General features: G+C 41.2%; 1 long non-coding RNA gene across 1 annotated transcript in view; it reads right to left on the bottom strand.

Annotated features, from left to right (window-relative positions):
- Positions 1–5,362: 5,362 nt before the first annotated feature.
- LOC148900995 (uncharacterized) overlaps positions 5,363–17,113 on the bottom strand; it is a 119,906-nt gene continuing 108,155 nt past the window's right edge. Inside the window, exon 3 of the long non-coding RNA XR_016114377.1 lies at positions 5,363–5,472. This is a non-coding gene — a long non-coding RNA (uncharacterized LOC148900995). The remainder of the gene's footprint in view (positions 5,473–17,113) is intronic.

Here is a 17,113-nt window from a genome sequence, read left to right as displayed (position 1 = left end):
TCTAGTGTGTCTGCCTGCATCTGTTGCAATATCACAACTTCTAAGATGTACAACCCAGAGCTCCTTGAGACACTTTATGCAAAAAGCTATCCATTCCATCAAGCCATCAACGACCATCACAAAGGCAAATAAAACCACTTTATTATACAGTACGGTGTATTTCTTTAATTACAATACCATAGCACATTTATTATATATAAAATAGGGAATATTGTGTGTAGTTTTAAGGCTTATATAGTTGAAAAATATGTTTTATGCGGACTTGGGAATCGGATTATTCTCATTTAAATGGTTTCCTATGGGAAATTAATATTTGGAATACACACTTTTCACCTTACACACACTTTTTGGGAACCAAGTAAGTTCATAAGCCAAGGTATCATTGTATTGTGCTTTATTCTATAGTCGCCCCACCGTGCCCCCATTTACCGTAAAACAAATACAGAAATAAGTAGTACTGCAGTATTTGCTTGCCCTTGCCTTTCACAGATTGAGGCCTTCAGTTTGTTCCTCGTTTGAATTTAAGAAGTACATATTGGCTTTGTGTGTAGACGCTGGGGTTTTCTTACATGTGGCACAGGACGTAAAGACGTTGAATACACAAACAGCTAACAAGAGTATCGGGATGAAACAAAACGCAACAAAAAGAAGCACCGTTAGCGCGAAAAGAAGATTGGCAGTGGGTGGAATGGGACTTTGAAAGGTGATTTTCCTGTTTGAAAATGATCAAATGGGATGTCAATAAAAGAAAGAGCGCAGTGGTGAGTCGTCTCCAATGGTGCGCGAACGAAGCACCCGTGTTTTGAAGAACATAGTCGGGAATTGTAAACAGATGTGTTTTTTTTTTAATAAATAAATATGGTACAAAAATAAAGTGAATGGGACAACTTGAAGGATCAGAGGGATCATTAAATTCCAACCGCTTTACGTCTTTTTTTGTTGTTGTTCTACTGGTTGATCTGCTTGCCTCGCTTAAAGGACAACAGACACCAACAGATATCCAGCTAGCTCGCTAGCCAAAAGATAGCTATTAGATAGCCAACGGATATCCTGCTAGCTAGCCAATAGATAGCAATTAGAAAGCCAACAGACAGCCAGCTAGCTAGCTTGTTATTAGATAGCCAACAGATAGCCAGCTAGCTAGCTAGCTAGCCAATATATAGCTAATAGATAGCCATCTAACCAGCCAGCCAACACACATTATGGCCCGCGGCAAAAAAAATGTGAGGGGATTTTCTGCCTGTAATGACACAGTTAAAACAATGAAAATCTGTGACCCAAATAGATAGAAAGCTAGCTAGCTAATAGATAACTAGCTAATCCCCAGCCAGCTAGACCACTAATAGATAGCTAATAGATAGTTAATAGCAAGCTAATAGATAACTAACAGATAGAAAATAGATAGCTATGTAGGTAGCTTGATAGCTAGCTCGACTGTCATAATTTATGATGTAACAGGAATCCTAATCATGAATTGCCAAAATATGCCTTAAAAACATGACGTTGACCTTAAAGGCAAAACACTCTTCCCTATATGAGCAAAAACTCCTGCCATCTACTGGTTTTGGCACAAAATGGCGGCCTTATACTGACATTGATCATTGCCATTTTTGTAATACGTCATCATAAGCTGCATAGCTTGGAAAATCCCACCAAAAACCATGACGTACTTCACAATAATGCAATGGTATACGACTGCGAGTACAGTGCGCTCGGTTCACCGGACAGAAACAATCGCGGTGGAATATAGCGGACTGTAGCGTACCTACAGTGATACTTTGGTTTACGAACTTAATTGGTTCCCAGACAGAGTGGGTAAGGCGAAAAGTGTGTATCCCAAAAATTAATTTCCCATAGGAAACAATTAAAATGAGAATAATCCGTTCCCAGGTCCCCATAAAACATATTTTTTTGTACTAAATCAGCCTTAGGACTAAACAAAATATAACTTATTTTATGAACAATAAATGTGCGATGGTATAATAATTAAGGAAATAAACTGTACTGAATAATAAATTGTTTTAGTGACCTTTGTGATGGTCGTTGATGGCTTGATGGAATCGAGTGTCCGGTTTCCTCACCATAAAATACTTGATGAGGAACGTAGCCTTCTTCTTTCACCATCTTGAGGAATGATCCCTTGGAGGTGCTTTCTCTGCGATAATTTTACCTTGTTCCTCATCAATTGTGTTCTGTTTTGCTGGGTTGATCGCTTTTTCGCATCAAGTGTACAGATGGGTTGTGCGGGTTGTTTGAGGAGCCTGATTGATGGGCTATTTTAACCTTGCAGTCTACACTCTGCTTTTGAACTATCAAAGTTGAAACGAGTCCAAAGTCCGCCTGTCTCTTTAATGTTTAAGCCACCTCCCGTCACTGCTGCGTTCTTGACCAATCACGTAGCCTTAACCGAAGACTGGGGGCGGGGAATAGAGGACAAAAAAAGTCGGCTGCCATTTTCTTGTTAGGGGAACGGGCCTCGTTCGCAAACGACACATCACTCATTGTGGCGCTCCGTGTGTATCCCAAAAAATAGTTTGTATGCCAAGGTAAAATTTACATAAATGTAACGTTCGTAAACCGAAAAGTTCGTAAGCCAAGGGGTTCGTAAACCGAGGTATCACTGTACTTGAATAGAAAGTGCTCGCTGGTCGTAGGTGGTACTATTGAGAACGACAAGAAGCGCTGACGAGGAAAAGGGCACGCCGGCATGCTTTGTTCTCAATGACCATATTGGTGGAGTGCTCACTGCAGCATTCGCATTTACCTTGAAAACACACAAAGATGTTGTTTTTTTTAAATGGGATGGATTCTCTTGTGCCGCTAATGTGAGGAAACAAAGGTCCAAAGGTGACGCATGAGCAAGTTTGTATGGCACGAGTGTTAAAATGTAGAGATGCACGCTTCCCGTTGCTAAGTAACTGTCAGGAACGTAAGTCTTTATATCACAGACCCTTATTAGGGGCGCTTGAGCAAATGCTAGCATGCTCTACTGTAGCACTGCTTTTGGATGTCGATCCAGATTTTTTTTTAAACTAATAATAATATATTCATTTATAAGCGCCTTTCAAAACTTTCAAGGTGACGTTACGGTCACAGGATAAGTTTTTTTTTTTTTTTTAATGTGGGTGAGCAGCGGCAGCCACATGCGCCAGCGTTCACTCAACCCGGAAGTAACTCAAATGGATAGAAAGCTAGCTAGCTAAGAGATAGCTCATAATAATAATAATAATAATAATAATAATAATAATAATAATAATACCTTTCATTTATAAGCGCCTTTTAAAACTCTCAAGGTCACTTTACAGTCACAGGATAAGTTTGTATCTGTGGGTGAGCAGCGGCAGCCACATGCGCCAGCGTTCACTCAACCCGGAATAACTCAAATAGATAGAAAGTTAGCTAGCTAGCTAATAGATAACTAATAGCTAGCTAGCTTATAGATAGCATATAGATAGCAAATATATAGCTAGCTAGATAGCCAGCTAGCTAGCTCAAGTGAGCAACATAATGTAAAAAGAACAGGAAGGACCCATTGTACACTTTCTGATCGACATTATTCATAGCAGGCAAGCATTGAACCAATCACATTTCAGCCATTACTAGTTACCGGGGTCAGATATCTACCTGTACGCCTTCACAATCAGTTGTGCAGGCCCTGGAGCATCAAAATCCATCTCGTTTAAACAGTTGCTTTAACCAATCAAAGTTTGAGTTGTTAACCCAAGGCCTGCTCAAAGGCGCTGGCAACGTCAAGAGTCTTTGCAAATTATGATTGGCGAGTCACTAGTGTAGTATATGACACCACACTGGCAGCTGTGGAGTGATTCAGACATAGCACTAGTGAAGGCCTAAGTGTGACATGCACTGCCCGCCACTGCTGATTACCATGGACGAATTAGGCTGATGAAATGACCCCTGCGATTGGCTGGAAACCAGTTCAGACTGTCGCCCATCTACGGTCCAAAGACAGCTGAGGTGGGTTCCACCTATTCTTGTGAGCGTTGTGAGGTGAAGCGTCAGAAAAGTTTTTAAACCTGTCCAGTTTATTGCCCAAGTACCTGTCAAAGTCCACTCTCGCTATGGATTTGTTGAGAGTGTGTGGGAGTCACTGCCGACCCATTCGTCATCCCACATTGAAAAAGAAGTCCCAAATATTTTCTCTGCACTCCTCATCCTGCTTTAGAAGGCCGTGGAGAGTCTCCGAAGTACACGAGCAAAAAGACCAGATCTGAAACACTGCTCTTGCCAGCAAAGGACAATCAGTGAGTTCGGAGGGGGCTAGGTTTAGTGTTTGGGTTAAGGTTAAGTTTAGGGTTTCGGATTAGGGGTTAGGCTTAGGTTAGGGTTTAGGGTTAGGGTGAATGTTTAGGATTCAGAGTTAGGATTTAGGGTTAGGTTTGGGTTTAGGGTTCAGGTTAATGGTTATGGTTCAGAGTTAGGATTTAGAGTTGGGGGTTAGGGCAAAAAACATGTTTTTAAAAACAGGTGCCGCTTTTATGCGCACCCGAACCCCCAACCCCTTAACCCCCAACCCCTTAACCCCCTAACCCTAAATCCTAACTCTGAACCATAAACATTAACCCTAACCCTAACCTAACCCTAACTTTATCGTTAGGGTTAGGGTTAGGGGATTAGGGGTTAGGGAAAAATACATTCTTTAAATGATTGGTGCGGCTTTATTGTGCACCCTAACCACTAAACCCTAACCCTAACCCCTAACCGTAACCGTAACCATAACCATAACCCCAATCCTAATCCTACCCCTACCCCTAACCCTAACCCTGAACCCTATTGCGCTTGTTACCATCGCCTTTAGACCAGTCAACCCATTGATTTGCACGCTAACATCCCAATTCTTAACCGATTACTTATGTATCTTAACCAGAAGCCATATTTTAATGTGCAATCCAAAATTCTCATTTATTTATTTATTTCCAATCTACACAGTGATTCTCGATCGTGTTCTTCTAGCCATTAGCTCACCCGCCAATCCCAAAGTCTGTAAGTAAATATCGCATCCATTTTTATCCAGGCTCGGTTGAATCTTCGGAAGCTGCCCGGGAATCGAACTTGTCACGTTCCGGTTGTTGAGCGCCGGGTGGCACTGTCGGCCGCGCCTGCAGCTGCACAGGTGTTGCTCGTTTTAATCAGTGGCGGTTAAAAGGACTCCCGGTACGAGGATTCAGTGTCGGGTCATTGTATGTTTCACCCTGTCAGGTTTTGTTCATCTGGTCATATTTTTACTCATGGTTTTGTTTGTTACTTTGGACTTTTCTGTACTGATGACTGACGTTTTCGATTTTGTTCCTGCTGACTTTATTTCTATACAATTCGTCAAATACACCCGACTCCTCCCTCTTACCTGCTTTTTTTGCGGTGCACCACCATCACCATCTCGCAAATTGTGAAAGTTGTTGTCTGCAGCTGCATTCTGATGCTCTTTGACATCAAGAAAAAATACTCCCCGGCCACCTGAAGAAAAAAAAAACATTGGTTGAGAAAGTGGACATTATCATGTGATCATCATCAATAAGAGTCATCCAAATACAGTGATACCTTGGCTTATGAAATTAAATTGGTTCCCAGTGTGTAAGGCGAAAAGTGTGTATACCAAACGTTAATTTCCCATAGGAAACCATTAAAATGAGAATAATCAGTTCCCAGGTCCCCATAAAACATAATGTTCTACTAAATAATCCTTAAAACTACACAACATATCCCTTATTTTATGTATAATAAATGTGCTATGGTATTATAGTAAAGAAATAAACTGTACTGAATAATAAAGTTGTTTTATTTACCTTTGTGATGGCCGTCGATGCCTTGATGGAATGGAGTGGCCGATTTCATCAGCATGAAACACTTGATGAGGAACGTAGCCTTCTTCTTTCACCATCTTGAGGAATGATCCCTTGGAAGTGCTTTCTCTGCCATAATCTTACCTTGTTCCTCATCAATTGTGTTCTGTTTAGCTGGGTTGATAGCTTTTTGCATCAAGTGTGCAGATGGCATGTGCGGGTTATTTGTGGAGCCTGAGTGATGGGTATTTTAACCTTGCAGTCTACACTCTGCCTTTGAACTATCAAAGTTGAAACGAGTCCAAATTTCACTGTTTTCTATTCACTTTCTCACTCTCTCACTGTCGTCTGCCTGTGTCTTTAATGTTGAACACGGCTGCCATTTTCTTGTTAGCAGAACGGGCTCGTTCGTGAACGACACATCACTCATTGTGGCAGCTCCGTGTGTATCCCGAAAACTAGTTCGTATGCCAAGGTAAAATGTTCACAAATGTAATGTTTGTCAACCGAAAAGTTCGTAAGCCGAGGTATCACTGTCGTCGGTAGGCCGTGGTCGTATCGATATTTGGTGAGTAAAATGTTGACCTAAGCGACGGTCCATGATTTCACACATCAATATCACACTATGCGCCATCACTTCAATTGATTTCTCGCTTGGTCTTCTTCCTCTGATGTGAGAAGTCAACCACAGACGGTAGTCAGAATTTTATGTGTGTCGAAAAAAAACACCAAAAAAAAGCTGGACCAAACTGTAGGGATATTCTACGAAATGTGTTGGTCACACTGGTGTCCTTACGCGACGTGCCATAACTGAAACATCCTCTTAACTGTTTGTGCAAGTGTTTTGGATTCAAGAGATTAATCTGGCAGCATTTGCTAAACTCGTCCCCCCCCCCACCCCCATTTCCGCAAGTCAAATTGGTTGGCTAAGCTGGTGCATGACTTGAATCACAACATTGTACAAGGTGCCTTTATTAAACAGCTTGTAACTCAGTCAAAACAATTAGGACTCGCCCTGAGAGGAGTGGTATCCTGGCAACTGGATACGGCAATGCCGTGTTGAAAATTTGTCAAGGAGAGAAGTCGAGGGAGGGGGGGGGGGAAGAATCCCACAAACTGGCCTGGTGAACAAGCCCGGTTTGATTTTCGTGGCTGTCGAAGTCACCTGTTGTCGTTTTTCTGTCATTGGATTGGATTGGATTAGTCTTTATAAGACTCACAGTGGAGAAATGTACATTTCACAGCAGCAAAGTGATGAGACTAAGAGGAAAGGAAAGAAAGAAGTAGAAAAAACAAAATACAGGAGCTGCTTGCAAGGCAGCCACTCTCGCGGCGCCATCTTGAAAAGAACAACAACAAAAAATAATCAAAATATGACAGACAGACAGACAGACAGACAGACAGACAGACAGACAGACAGACAGACAGACAGACAGACAGATAGATAGATAGATAGATAGATAGATAGATAGATAGATAGATAGATAGATAGATAGATAGATAGATAGATAGATAGATAGATAGATATTATGGGGACCTGGAAACGGATTATTCTCATTTTTAATGGTTTCCTAAGGGAAATTAATCTTTGGAAGACACACTTTTCACCTTACACACACTTTATAGGAACCAATTAAGTTCGTAAGCTGGGGTATCACTGTATATTATTTATACATATGTATATATATATATATATATATATATATTGTTTTTTTGGATTGGATAAATGCAAAAAAAGCTTCCAAGTTCCATTTGTCATGAAAGGATGACCCAGTTGTTCCACTCGTTGCCCTAACAAACTCAACAACATCCCTCTCAACAGTCAAGCACCAGGGTCCAAGTTTCTTTACCTGGGTGGTCATCTGGCCTTTGGTTTTGCCCCATCAGTTGGCCCCAGCTGGTGCAGAATCACTAATTCCGATCGACCGGACTCCAGGGAGCTCCACGAAAGCAACCAGGCACGTGTTCTACTTAGCATCGGCCCAACTATCACACGCAGCCGACATGCACGGCAGCTGCTCAGCATGTCCGGCCGGCATTTGCATCCTTGGCTGTCGGGTGAGTTGAATCATTACAATTTGGATGCCAGTCACATGGCATCCGCCGACTCGGGGGTCACACAGAGGGAGGCCGCGGGCCGAATAAGGCCTACAAGATGCCAGTTGGCTTACTTGATGTACACCAGGGAGTGCGAACGAAGTAGCCATTGCACCACCTTGCTAACTGTTATTTATTAAAACAGACACTCAATTGATTCTAATGGCATGCCGTTACATTTGCTATTTAGATTTTACCCCCCTGACCAGAGTGGGAGAAATAGATTAAAATCATATTAGAAAGTTAATGGGCGGTGTCTTTTTTGCTAAATTAAAGGACATCCGACATCACTTTTTTGTTTCCTAACTGACATCAGAAAAACGTTTTATAGCATCTAAAATAGCCAAAAAACGCAGTCTGATATTTTTAGTCAAATGCAAAACACCAATAAAAATGACTTCAAGTTGCCCAAAACTGCCACTAATGAGCTCAAAACTGGAGAGATTGTAAAGGAGAAATTCCTTTACAAACTGCCTTGCTCCAGAATCAAAACAATGGCTTCAGAGAGTCAGATACGGATTTCTTGTTACTCATCCAGTTATGAATATGATTGAAATAGTTCTGAAGAGGAAAGCATAAATGTTTGCAATCGATGAAAGAAGTCCGTTCGTATCAATTCGAGCCGTCTGGACTCCAATGTAGCGCCCAGAAAATGCACAAGATGGCGCACAAGCACGATTGGAAATGGGTTGATTTGTCCGTTGGGAATTTGTGTCAAAGTACACCTTCTTTATGCGCGTTACCGCAATTGGCTGCCACAAGAATCACCATTGCGTTATTTATGTAGTTTTCCTTCTAATTTCGCCATCAACAGTGTTTTCACATGAAAAAATTACCCAGAATGCATTGTGTATGAGATGTACTGGACATGCATCGCATACCTGACATACACATTATTGCAACATTGGTCTTCACACCGTTAGCCACAGCGCCACCGTCATTCACTTGGCTGCCATCCGCCCTACGTTACACTGTAGGATGGCAGACCGGGACACTCGGCACACATTGCTAACAGCTAAGCAGAACCTAAGGTGACATTGACACATTCATCGCTCAAGTTCTGCTTCCGCCAATTACGTCAGAGGATGGGGGGGGGGGGGTTGTGGATGCTAGCACGATGGGTGCTGCTCACTGAATCGTGCGAGAGGCCGGCGCTGTCTCAATTAGTCAGCGTTCTGTCGTAGCCACTTCTCACGAAGAGCTTGCTGGAGACTACCCCGGCCGTTTTTCGGCCGTATACCCCTGAATTTGTTGACCAATCGCAAAGGCACCCCTTATCGTTGAGGGTCCACTAAATCCATCCATTTTCCAAGTTGCTTTTTACTCTTTAGGGTCACAATATATACACAATTAATTAGCGCTTTAACAATTGCTGAAGCTGTAACAAAGCGCAATGAGTGGAACCAAGATCAAGCCGAAATCATGCTGAGTCGAATGCCAAGGGGTAGAACTTAATATTAAAGAGGCGGGTTTTACAAATGGGTAGCGAATGGGCTTGCCGAATGTCCAGTCGCAGGTCATTCCAAAGAGTGGGAACAGCAACAGAACAGGTTCGATCCCCTCCGAGCCTCCGTTTAGTTTTTCGCACAGCTATTAACGTCTGGTCAGCAGACCTGAGGCATCAGGAAGGTGTGTAGGGTTGGACGAGGAGAGGTACGGAGGAGCGAGGCCATTTGAAAACAAATAATAAGATCTTGAAAGGAACTAAAAAATGTAGCGCGAGCCAGTGAAGGGATGCCAGAGGAGGAGTTACAGTATGTGCTCCCTCTTACGAGTACCAGTCAGAGGCGAGCAGACTCCAAAGTAATCATGCTTTACGTCACGGGGGGTGCTGGAGCCTATCCCAGCAGTCTTCGGGGCACGAGGCGGGGGACACCCTGAATTGGTTGCCAGCCAATCGCAGGGCACACAGAGACAAACAACCATTCACACTCACACTCACACCCGAGGGACAATTTGGAGTGTTCCAGGTATGTTTTTGGAATGTGGGAGGAAACCAGAGGACTCGGAGTAAGCCCACGTGGGACCGGGGAGAATATGAAAACGCCACATAGGGAGACCAGAGCAGGATTCAAACTTGCGACCTCTGCACTGTGAAGCCGCCATGCTAACCACTCGACTATCGGGCCCCACTAAAACTAGCATGTTTTTGGAATATAGGAGGAAAGCAAAGATCACCCATGTAGGTACTCCACCCAAAAATGATGAAGCCTGAATTCGAACCCTGGACTTCGACGCTGATCCATCGTCCCACCCTGCAATGGAAATATTTATCACAGTGATGATTTTTTTCCCCACGTTGTTTCATCAAAGACGCTATTTAAAGGTCATACAAGTTTGTAACTTGAAGGCCGTGTGGGGGTGTTGAAGGAAAGGCAATCAGCAGCAGCAGCTCCGCAGTTTCAAAGCTTCAATCAATGAAAAAATCCGTCGAATAAAGAAGCCGCGTTACGTTTTCAACGTACGACTTTACCTTGAAATGGAAATTTACAGACGCTCGCCGAGAAAGAGTCCACAACTCTTCTTATGATCTTTCTTTTTTCCATCGATCAAAACAGAATCCAATTAATTCATCGGGTATTAACTCATTCACTGCCATTCACAAATGCATTCGGGAATTTAAAATATGTTTTCTGTGGGTGAGCAGCGGCAGCCACATGCACAGGCATTCACTCAACCCGGAATAACTCAAATAGATAAAAAGTTAGTTAGCTAGCTAGCTAATAGATAACTAATAGTTGTCTAGCTAGCTTATAGATAGCAAATATATAGCTACCTAGATGGCCAGCTAGCTAGCTAATAGATAGCAAGCTAGGTAGCCAGCTAGATTGCTAGCTATATCGCTAGCTACAGTAAAGTCTCGTTATATCGATATTCAAGGGAGTCCGAAAAAATATCGATATAACCGGGACTATCGATATATCCGACCCTGTTTGCATGTAATTTTCTCCGTGCGTGCATAGAAATAGTATCGATATAACCGGGACTATCGATATATCCGATATCGATATAACGAGACTTTACTGTAGATAGCTCAAGTGAGCAACATAATGTAAAAAGACCATTAAGGAGCCGTTGGACACTTTCTGATCGGCATTATTCATATCGGACCATTTTTTTGATGTTAGCGTTCTTCGATGAGAAGGTTTCTTCAGCCGTCATCTGTACAAAAGTGAAGGTTTCGGACGTTTCGCCTCCTATCCAAGAGGCTTCGTCAGCGAACTAAAGTCTGACTGGTTGTATCGGCCCTATTTATAGATCCCGAACGTCCGGGCATGGCGGCGCCGGACACAGCTATGATAGGTCCCTACTCTCAGTTTGGGGGCGGGGGGAGCAGAGGACCACTCCCTGTGGCCCCACTGATTGTTCCTACATTCCTGACTAACGACTGGAGTATTTCCCCCACTCCCACCGGTATCACCTCATCAGCATTACGAATGTTGCCTAAGCTGTTTTGCCTAAGCAGGCTATTGTATGAACGATCCAAATGGAACCTCACCCCACCAGACCGCTTTAATGAAGGATTTTGTTGTTTTATAAGAATCACTTCTTTTACCTTCCTTTCAAACTTGTTAGCGTTCTTCCAATTAATTTATCGTGTATTAACTCATTCACTGCCATTCACACATTTATTTGGGAATTGAAAATAAGACGTAGAGCGCCATTCCTGAATTTGTTCGGGTTTTTTTTTTTTCTTGTTTGGGTGCCTATAAAGCGCTGGCCATGGCCTCTGACAATGTTTTTCAATTCCACAAGGGGGCACCATTTCCCTTTTTTCCATGTTAGCGCTCTTCTAATTAATTCATCGTGTTTTAACGCTTTCACTGCCATTCACAAATTTATTCGGGAATTGAAAATATAACGCATAGCGCCATTCCCGAATTTGTTCGGGATTGTTTTTTTTTTTTTTCTTGTTTGGGTGCCTATAAAGCGCTGGCCATTGCTTCTGACAACGAAACAAAACAAAACAAAATAAAATAAAATAAAAACGCCTATAGCATTAATAATAATAATAATAATAATAATAATAATAATAATAATAATAATAAATACTCTAATACTAATAATACTCAATATTCTGTGGGTCCTGGAATTCCAGTGACAATGACAAAAACCTTGGCACTGGGGTGGACACATTTTTGGACGTATGGCAGTGAATGAGTTAAAATAAAATAAAATAAAATAAAATAAAATAAAACGGCTTTTGCATTAAAGTTACAGCTAGCGGTCTGTTGCTAGCCCAGACATGCGATGCTGATAAATTTCCACCAATCAAGGAATTTTTGCACATGTCTGGCATTGAATGAGTTAACTTCCAAAGAAAGTATTGTTCTGCGTTTTAAATAGCCGAATAATTGCAGCATAACTGTTGTCCCTTTTTCTGTTCTCGTCGCGATGAAGTCGAAGGCAATGTCAAAGCTAATTGAGTTGCAAAGCTGTTTTCACAAGCGCTCGGCAAGGCTGCAATGATGCTTGTCAATAAAATCCCATTAAAATGAACACAATAACTACTGCCTCGATTATCCTTCAAGATCTAGGACGGAGGAACCTGCTTGTAATTGGTGGGCTAACTGCCCCCGTACGCACCGCAGCCAATAGAAATAATTGTCCTTGTCCCCCCGCGCGCGTCCGCCGGCGACACGTTAACGGTCAAGTCGCACGCGGTTGTCGCGAAACAATCAATTTTTTACGGAATGCCGATCGAACGCCAGGCGCAGACAATCGCACGCGTATTAAAGGGAGTGATTCATCAACCACTGAGATCCTCAAATCTAACAAACGCTTTTTTTGTCTTCACTGAAAAGGGGGGTCGAGTGTGTCTGTGTGTCTATTATATTATATTACATTACATTACATCATATTAGATAATATTACATCAAATTACATTATATATTACATAATATTACATCAAAGTATATTATATTATATTATATTATATTATATTATATTATGTTATATTTTATTATATTATATTTATTATATTATAATACAGCACTAAATAAATTAATATATACTGTATTATTATATTATATTATAATACAGCACTGAATAAATTTATATGTATAGTATAGTATAGTATAGTATAGTATAGTATAGTATAGTATAGTGAGGCGTGGCATAGCATAGCATAGCATAGCATAGCATAGCATAGCATAGCATGGCATGGCATAGCATAGCATAGCATAGCGTACTATAGTCTAGTCTAGCGTAGCGCAGCGCACTGCATCACACCTCACCATATTGTACCATACTCTACTCTACTACACTCTACTATACTATACTATACTATACTATACTATACTATACTATATTAGATTGTAATGTATATTTTATATTGATTTCATTGTAAAAAAAATGGCCACCGACTACTGTTAATAATAATCTACAGGGTATTTATTATTATTATTATTATTATTATTATTATTATTATTATTATTATTATCATCATTATTATTATTATTTACATTTGTATTACTTTCTTTTCTTTTCTTTTTTTATCTACCCAAAAGATGGGTCAAATCGTGTCTCAGGTGAGTGGCTTTTCAAAATGTGTGCCACGATTCTATCCGCAAAAGTCTCTTTGGTGACGGCAAGAGATAATGCATAAAAGTAATATTTAAAGGCAAAGAAATCAAGTGCAAAGGTCAACGGCAAGGCGATAAAAGATATTTAAAGCAAAGAAAAAGAGCAAGCGCTTAATATGGAGAAGCAATGATCTAATCTCCCAACGGAAGATAAAAGAAGAAGAAAAGGGGGATTGGACCACTTGTGTTTGTCGAGCTTTGCCTTTTGACAAACTTACGCAAGACATCATCTCAGCTTCACAGTTGGCTGCCGACACAATCGAATTTCCGCCATGTGATCATACAACTAATAATAATAATAATAATAATAATAATAATAATAATAATAATAACTATAACAACTATAAAACAATAACAATAACAATCACAATCATCATCATAATAGTCACCATAATAGTAGTAGTAATAATAATAATAATAATAATAATAATAATAATAATAATAATAATAATAATAATAATAATAACAATAGCAATAACATCGATGAGAAGGTTTCTTCAGCCGTCATCTGTACAAAAGTGAAGGTTTCGGACGTTTCGCCTCCTATCCAAGAGGCTTCGTCAGCGAACTAAAGTCTGACTGGTCGTATCGGCCCCATTTATATATCCCTAATGTCCAGACCTGGTGGCGCCGGACACAGCTATGATAGGTCCCTACTCTCAGGTTGGGGGGGGGGCGCGGGACCCCCCCCCTGTGGCCCCACTGATTGTTCCTACATTCCTGACTAACGATTGGCCTATTACACCCACTCCCCCCGGTATCACCTCATCAGCATAACGACCCTCATCAGCATTGCGAAAGTTGCCTAACCTGTTTTGCCTGAGCAGGCTATTGTATGAACGATCCAAATTGAACCTCACACCACCAGACCGGTTTAATGAAGGATTTTGTTGTTTTATAAGAAAGGGGGGTGAAAGAGGCGATTCTTGTGAGGTTCAATTTGGATCGTTCATACAATAGCCTGCTCAGGCAAAACAGGTTAGGCAACTTTCGCAATGCTGATGAGGGTCGTTATGCTGATGAGGTGATACCGGGGGGAGTGGGTGTAATAGGCCAATCGTTAGTCAGGAATGTAGGAACAATCAGTGGGGCCACAGGGGGGGGGTCCCGCGCCCCCCCCCAACCTGAGAGTAGGGACCTATCATAGCTGTGTCCGGCGCCACCAGGTCTGGACATTAGGGATATATAAATGGGGCCGATACGACCAGTCAGACTTTAGTTCGCTGACGAAGCCTCTTGGATAGGAGGCGAAACGTCCGAAACCTTCACTTTTGTACAGATGACGGCTGAAGAAACCTTCTCATCGATGGACCACTCCTGTACGACTGAGAGCTTACACAGACGTATTGCTGCCAACTTTGGGAGAGACATCCTTCTGCTGGTACGTAACTTAGAAAAGGCCACCTTTAAATTAGCTGATTTAAAGAACCACCTCAGATTCAATCTTAGATGTAGACAGAGCCGGTTAATTCCTAAATGCTTGAAGCAAGCACCCCTGGAACCCGGATACTTAGCCGATAAAATGCAACAAAATTATACTAGGAAAATTCTAAATTTGCGAATTAGGAGACTTAACATAGAGATAAAAAACAAACAGTCAGAAATAGAAACTTATTATCAGCGATTACAAACTAATCTTACCCACAAAATCTATCAGGAAGTGTGTGAATTTACTAAATCCGGTTATATGAGGCACCACAGCAAAACCAAAGAGAGACAAAAGGGTAAATTTCAAAAATTACTTTTACTGAAACAATCTCAGCTACTGGTAAACACGCGTAAAATTAGGTATGAACAGTTTGCAAGGGAGAATTGGATCAAAAATTTGTCAGACAGAGATCTCTCAGAGACAGAAAAGGCGGTACTTACCAAAGGTTTAAATTTCTCAGTGACTCCTAAAACTATACCTACAATAGATTATATCACAGCTACTGAATCGGCTATTAAAAATAACAAACTTTCGTATGCAGAGGCAGATGATCTACGCATTAAAATATCAGCTCTTCTCAGTAGTGCCAAACTTCCTCCGTCCAACATAACATTAGAAGAGAGAAAGGCGTTAACTACTCTACAAAAAGACAAAAATATTACTATTTTGCCAGCAGACAAGGGCAGATGCACAGTGCTGCTCAACACATTGGATTATGAAGACAAAATAAATAGGTTAATCAGTGATTCTAACACGTATGAGCAACTAAAAAGGGACCCTTCCAATAGATACAAGAAAGAAATGATTGACTGTCTCCAAAAGCTAGAGAAAGGAAAACATATAGATAAACAGATGTATTTTAGATTATACCCGGGAGAGGCCACGCCATGTATCTATGGCCTGCCAAAAATACATAAAGAAGGGTTCCCCCTCCGACCCATTGTTTGTAGCATTGACTCCTCTACATACAATGTAGCCAAATATTTAAAAACTATTTTAGCTCCGTTGGTTGGTAACACAGAATACCACGTAGAGAACACCACAGGGTTTGTAGAGAGGATCAAAGACCTCATATTGGAACCTGAGGAAACTTTGGCATCATACGATGTGACTTCTCTCTTTACATCTGTCCCAACCCCAGCAGCAGTCTCAGTGGTGAGGACGAGGCTGCTGGCGGATGTTTCTCTGCATGAAAGAACCAAACTGAAACCGGATCACATCTGCCAATTATTAGAAATCTGCCTTCATACTACGTATTTTCAATTTCGGGAAAAATTTTATAAACAAATCCATGGTTGTGCTATGGGCTCACCAGTTTCACCCATAGTGGCTAATCTTTACATGGAAGAGATGGAGAAACAGGCCCTCACATCCTTCCCAGGGACAAAACCTAGACACTGGTTTAGATATGTGGACGATACTTTTGTCATAATTAAGAAACAAGAAATTCAATCCTTCACAGATCATCTCAACTCTGTAGACTTCAACATTAAATTTACTCGTGAGGACATTCAAGAGAACCAACTAGCCTTCTTGGATTGTAAAGTAATTATAAAAGAGGACAGAGCGCTAAAAACAGAAGTCTTTAGGAAGGCTACGTACACTGACCAATACTTACTTTTTGACTCTAACCACCCTTTACAACATAAACTAGGAGTTATCAGAACCCTCCAGCATAGGGCTAAACTAATACCAACTAGCACTGAAGGTAGAGAAAAGGAGTCAAAACATATCAGGAGAGCACTCACTAACTGTGGGTACCCTCAGTGGTCATTCAACAAATGTCAGAAAGAAAGAATAGCGAACGAAACCAATAATTCTCAAGATTCTAAAAGGAGAGGAGTAGCAGTACCGTACATTGCAGGAGTTTCTGAAAAATTACAAAGAGTCCTTTGGCAACATAAAATTCCTACTTATTTCAAACCGATAAACACGTTAAGGCAAAAATTAGTGCATCCAAAAGATAGGCTACCAAATGAAAAACAAAGTAATGTAGTTTATTCCATACATTGTAAGAATGAAAATTGTAAAGAGCAGTACATTGGGGAGACTCAACAAATTCTCAAAAAAAGACTTTATCAACATCGCAGGGATAATACTAGTGGGCCTCAATCGGCAGTACATTTGCACCTAAAAGCTAGCAACCACTCATTTGACGACAATGAGGTTAAAATCTTAGCGAAAGAACATAGATGGTTTGAAAG

Source organism: Hippocampus bargibanti, linkage group LG03, assembly GCF_051943395.1.
Source record: "Hippocampus bargibanti isolate YZ-2025 linkage group LG03, ASM5194339v1, whole genome shotgun sequence".
Lineage (NCBI taxonomy): Eukaryota > Metazoa > Chordata > Actinopteri > Syngnathiformes > Syngnathidae > Hippocampus > Hippocampus bargibanti.
The sequence above is the reverse complement of the archived record's forward strand: the minus strand, read 5'-3'. Positions and strand labels throughout refer to the sequence as shown.